We start from the raw sequence: 6,000 nt of genomic DNA, 5'->3' as shown, positions 1-6,000 counted from the left end.
ATAAACTCAAATGGGGAGTTAAGGAAACCTCCATAAAGAAGGTGACACCAGAGGTCAGGTGCTGGATAGGCTGCTCATTATAGTCACACTGGTGCAAAAGGCCAAGCTGGCTGAATTAAGGTGAAAGTACAGAGTGTCCAGAAGGGCTCCTCCTATTCTGTGCTGGACACCAGGCAAAGGAGGCACCTGGCTGTGGTCCCCTGACAAGTGTCCAACAGACAGCCTGTAATTACTTGGATTTGAACTTGAGCAGAGAGGGAAGCTCCCAGAGAACGTGTTCTAGAATGTTCTTCAGGTTTCCTAGGAGATGGGGGCACAACACAAACAGCATATCCACACACGAAGAAAGAAGCCAGGAGGAGGCATCTCCTGATCCACCTCAGTCCCTTGGCCCCTCCTAGAGCTGAGATGTTATCAAAGCCCTGTCTTCTGACTGAATAAGTTTCCAGCAGAATCCAGGTTGGGCCACACTTATAAAAAAAAGACAGAAAACTCCTGTGTCTCTCTCTGAGAGGTTTCTCTCTACTTCGGGGAAGAAGGACTTCAACTTACAAGTGATGATCTAGTAAGATGGGTTTCCAGTGAACACTAGAAGCTGCAGTTTACAGAACCAAATGGTTATTCTCTTCCTGACTAAAAAACAAGTGTGGAGTTGGAGCTTGAATAAGACAAACTTTGGCCTCAATTGAAACCTCTGCAGTATACAATTTTTTTTTCATCCATTCACTCAAATGCTATTTTCTGAGATGATTGTGGTCCAGGCACTGTGCTGCCCACCAGAGATGCTGAAATGAGAGCTGAAAGGGACTGACATCAGGCTTCATCATTCTAGTGGGAAGTGATGAAGTCAAAGAGCAAAGACTTGGAATCATTTGCACTTGGACACCTACTGACATTTCAAAGTCAACTGTGCATACTTCAACTCATGGATTTCTCCTGAAACTTTATCCACCTAATACCTTCCCCAACTCAACTAATGGCAACTCCATCCTTCCAGCTGCTTAGGTCAAAGCCCTGGGATGATCTTTGACTCCTCTCACCTTCCATCTAATCCTCAGCAAACCTCTTTGTCAGATTGGCTTCAAAATGCATTTAGAATTAACCCTCTCTTCACCTCTTTCTCCACCACCACCTGGAACAGAGCCACCAACTATCCGTCTCCTGGATTATTGTGCTACCCCGCAATTGATATGACTGCCTCTACTCTAGAGTTTATATGCATAATTATAGCAATGTGCTAGGGTCTTTGTTTCTAAACAGGCCTCAGGGCCATGGTTTATCATCACGGTTTCCTTCCATCACTGCATTTTCGACCCTGGAAAGCCCATCTAATAGGCCTGGCCACATATGGTTTGGATCTTGCTAAAATGAACATTTTCATTACTCTCACAAAGAATTCTGACCAATGGAGGACAAAGTTGAACTAGGTGCTGGAGGAATGAGTCACAATTACCAAACAGTAGGAAGGACTTGCTTCTTTATTCAACAGAGAGAACATGGGGAATTGCTTAAGCAGGGGATGGAAGATTGAAAAAGCAAAAGGGAACATTGGGAAAACATAGTGGTGATAACCACAGGAATCAGAGTCCCCACTTCTGTAAGACTTGGGGAGCAAAGGAAACAGGTTAGAATAAAATAAACTGAGAAGGCCGTAGGAGGGGGTCCTGAGCAGGTGAACCCAGAGCTCTGAGGGGAGGGTGCTTCTCCACTTCCCTCCCTGAGCAGGAGGAAGGAGTGTTGTGGTGAGGCAGGTCTAGGATGAGGGAGAGCCATGTTGTTGCCAGGGTGGAGAAGCCCTGCTGAGGGAGACAGCTCACAGGCAGGAAGAAACAGGTCTCTTGCTTCTCCTTCTGCCCTCAGGGGTCTCCCTATCTGTAGCACCTGACACAGAAGCCTCAGCAGGGTATATAATGGTGAATTCAGAGCTAAGAGACAGTAACATAATAATTAGATTGATTTTTTTTGTCTAAACAATGCCACATATTTCCTTTGCTCCCCTAGTCCTACAGAATTGAGGGCTCTGATTCCCGTGGTTTTCAGTACTATTGCTTTTTCAATTTTCCCTTTTGCTTTTTCAATCTTCCATCCCCTACTTAAACAATTCCACAGTTAACACTACAATGCACCCACAGGTTCCAGTTCATCAAGTCAGGGTCAAGAAGGACAAGATGTGGCCTGGACATCTCCTATAGATCCTGCACTTCTGTTTGATGAAAACCATGCATTTATGTTTCTTTGCATGAGTGGTGGCTGTATCATCAAGCGGAAATGTTCATTGATGATGTTTGTTTTGAGGTTAAGTAAGAGAAGAAGGACCCATCCCAAGGCATCAACTTCTCAACACTGCTCTGTGCCATGAGGGGGATATTTCTAGAAGCAAAAATAACAAATTATGTTTAAAAGCTTCATCACTTCACCAGAAATTCATTATATTTAACAAAAAGGTGCTTTATACCATAGAAGTCCCCACACCAGCACTACCTGAAGAATGGTCTGAGGGCTCATGTCAGTCTGCAAACTGTCCACAATGAGATAAGAATGGAAATTGAGAATAAATGGTTAGATGCATTTTGGACAATTAACATTGTCATGAAGTCCAAGCACATGACCAAGCATGTGGGTATGCTCAAGTGTCATGGAACACTTGGGTTGAGTTGCAGGTGGCATGAGCCACTAACTAATGATCACATTACAACAAGTGATGCTTTAAGGGTTGTTTGGCAATCTTTAGTTAAGAAAACCTCCATGAAGAAGGTGACACCAGAGGTCAGGTGCTGGATAGGCAGCTCATTATAGAGTCACACTGGTGGAAAAGGCCGAGCTGGCTGAATTAAGGTGAAAGTACACAGTGTCCAGAAGGGCTCCTCCTATTCTGTGCTGGACACCAGGCAAAGGAGGCACCTGGCTGTGGTCCCCTTACAAGTGTCCAACAGACAGCCTGTAATTACTTGGATTTGAACTTGAGCAGAGAGGGAAGCTCCCAGAGAACTTGTTCTAGAATGTTCTTCAGGTTTCCTAGGAGATGAGAACACAACACAAACACCATAACCACACACAAAGAAAGAAGCCAGAAAGGGGCATCTCCTGCTCCACCTCAGTCCCCTGGATCCTCCTAGAGCTGAGATGTTGTCAAAGCCCTGTCTTCTGACTGAATAAGTCTCCAGCAGAATCCAGGCTGGGCCACACTTATAAAAGAAGGACAGAAAACTCCTGTGTCTCTCTCTGAGAGGTTTCTCTCTACTTCGGGGAAGAAGGACTTCAACTTACAAGTGATGAGCTAGTAAGATGGGTTTCCAATGAACACCAGAAGCTGCAGTTTACAGAACCAAATGGTTATTCTCTTCCTGACTAGAAAACAAGTGTGGAGTTGGAGCTTGAATAAGACAAACTTTGGCCTCAATTGGAACCTCTAGAGTATACAATTTTTTTTCCATCCATTCACTCAAATGCTATTTTCTGAGATGATTGTGTCCAGGCACTGTACTGGGCACCAGAGATGCTGAAATGAGAGCTGAAAGGGACTGACCTCAGGCTTCCTCATTCTAGTGGGAAGTGATAAATCAAGTCAAAGCGCAAAGATTTGGAATCATTTGCACTTGGACACCTAGTGACATTCAAAGTCAACTGTGCATACTTCAACTCATGGATTTCTCTTGAAACTTTATCCACCTAATACCTTCCCCAACTCAACTGATGGCAACTCCATCCTTCCAGCTGCTTAGGTCAAAAGCCCTGGGACGATCTTTGACTCCTCTCACCTTCCATCTAATCCTCAGCAAACCTCTTTGTCAGATTGGCTTCAAAATGCATTTAGAATTAACCCTCTCTTCAACTCTTTCTCCACCACCACCTGGAACAGAGCCACCAACTATCCATCTCCTGGATTATTGTGCTAGCCCCCCAATTGATATGACTGCCTCTACTCTAGAGTTTATATGCATAATCATAGCAATGTGCTAGGGTCCTTGTTTCTAAACAGGCCTCAGGGCCATGGTTTATCATCAGGATTTCCTTCCTTCACTGTATTTGCGTCCCTGAGGAGCCCATCTAATAGGCCTGGCCACATATGGTTGGGATCTTGCTAAAATGAACATTTTCATTACTCTCACAAAGAATTCTGACCAACGGAGGACTAAGTTGAACTAGGTGCTGGAGGAATGAGTCACAATTATCAACCAGTAGGAAGGGCTGGCTTTTTTTCAACAGAGAATATGAGGAATTGCTTAAGAAGGGGATGGAAGATTGAAAAAGCCAAAGGGAACGTTGGGAAAACATAGTGCTGATAACCACAGGAATCAGAGCCCCCACTTCTGTAAGACTTGGGGAGCAAAGGAAACAGGTTAGAATAAAATAAACTGAGAAGGCTGGAGGAGTGAGTCCTGAGCAGGTGAACCCAGAGCTCTGAGAGGAGGGTGCTTCTCCACTTCCCTCCCTGAGCAGGAGGAAGGAGTGTTGTGGTGAGGCAGGTCTAGGATGAGGGAGAGCGATGTTGTTGCCAGGATGGAGAAGCACTGCTGAGGGAGACAGCTCACAGGCAGGAAGAAACAGGTCTCCTAGTTCTCCTTCTGCCCTCAGAAGTCTCCCTATCTGCAGCACCTGACACAGAAGCCTCAGCAGGGTATATAATGGTGAATTCAGAGCTAAGAGACAGTAACATAATAATTAGATTGATTTTTTTTTGTCTAAACAATGCCACATATTTCCTTTGCTCCCCCAGTCCTACAGAATTGAGGGCTCTGATTCCCGTGGTTTTCAGTACTATTGCTTTTTCAATTTTCCCTTTTGCTTTTTCAATCTTCCATCCCCTACTTAAACAATTCCACAATTAACACTACAATGCACCCACAGGTTCTAGTTCATCAAGTCAGGATCATAAAGGACAAGATGTGGCCTGGACATCTCCTATAGATCCTGCACCTCTGTTTGATGAAAACCATGCATTTATGTTTCTTTGCATGAGGGGTGGCAGTATCATCAAGCGGAAATATTCACTGATGATGTTTGTTTTGAGGTTAAGTAAGAGAAGAAGGGCCCATCCCAAGGCATCAACTTCTCCCCACTGCTCTGTGCCACTAGGGGGATTTTTCTAGAAGCAAAAATAATAACAAATTATGTTTAAAAGCTTCATCACTTCACCAGAAATTCATTATATTTAACAAAAAGGTGTTTTATTCCATAAAAGTTCCCACACCAGCACTACCTTAAGAATGGTCTGAGGGCTCATGTCAGTCTGCAAACTGTCCACAATGAGATAAGAATGGAAATCGAGAGTAAATGGTCAGATGCATTTTGGACAATTAACATTGTCATGAAGTCCAAGCACATGACCAAGCATGTGGGTCCGCTCAAGTGTCATGAAACACTTGGGTTGAGTTGCAGGTGGCATGAGCCACTAACTAATGATCACATTACAACAAGTGATGCTTTAAGGTTTGTTTGGCAATCTTTAGCCAAAAATGCCTAAAAATCTGAGCAACTGCAAGTGTATATTTATTTTTCTAATTTGTTTCATTTACCATGAATTTAATTGTTATCAAGCCTTTCAAAATTTAAAGCTTAACATTATTATCTAACTTGGAGGCATAAAAATTTGCATTGTGTAGCCTTCAGCCTGAATTATAGACTGGAAAACAAACCCCACTTGAAATTTTTGGTCAAGAAATTAGATATATCAGCTTCAATCTGGAGTGTTAGTAAAAGAGAGCTGAGAAGCTTATACATTATCCCTTGTAAATGGGACAGTTATCAACCTGAGCTAGCTGAAAAAAAAATTAAAAGAATCATACTCATTTATTATATTATAAACCTTAATACTGATAAAACAGTATTCATTCAAAAGCGGGTCTCAGTGTTTAGTACAGAAAATCACCACTTACCTATCTTTTTCCTATTTGGTTAGTTATAGCTGCAGAACTATGAAAGTTGAATTTAACAATGAGTCTCCATACTAAATGCCCTAGGCACATTTTCAATGATTAATGGGTACTGTCTTCATAATGC

At 43.0% G+C, this 6,000-nt stretch overlaps 1 long non-coding RNA gene across 1 annotated transcript; it reads right to left on the bottom strand.

The window, feature by feature from the left end:
- Positions 1–1,460: 1,460 nt before the first annotated feature.
- On the bottom strand, positions 1,461–3,235 carry LOC144375019 (uncharacterized). Its single transcript, XR_013434282.1, has 2 exons — positions 2,482–3,235; positions 1,461–2,370 (listed from the first exon to the last, which is right to left on the bottom strand). It is a non-coding gene; the product is annotated as an uncharacterized LOC144375019 (long non-coding RNA).
- Between the last annotated feature and the right edge of the window lie 2,765 nt (positions 3,236–6,000).

The sequence above is a fragment of the Ictidomys tridecemlineatus genome, chromosome 2 (assembly GCF_052094955.1).
Source record: "Ictidomys tridecemlineatus isolate mIctTri1 chromosome 2, mIctTri1.hap1, whole genome shotgun sequence".
Classification (NCBI taxonomy): Eukaryota; Metazoa; Chordata; class Mammalia; order Rodentia; family Sciuridae; genus Ictidomys; species Ictidomys tridecemlineatus.
The sequence above is the reverse complement of the archived record's forward strand: the minus strand, read 5'-3'. Positions and strand labels throughout refer to the sequence as shown.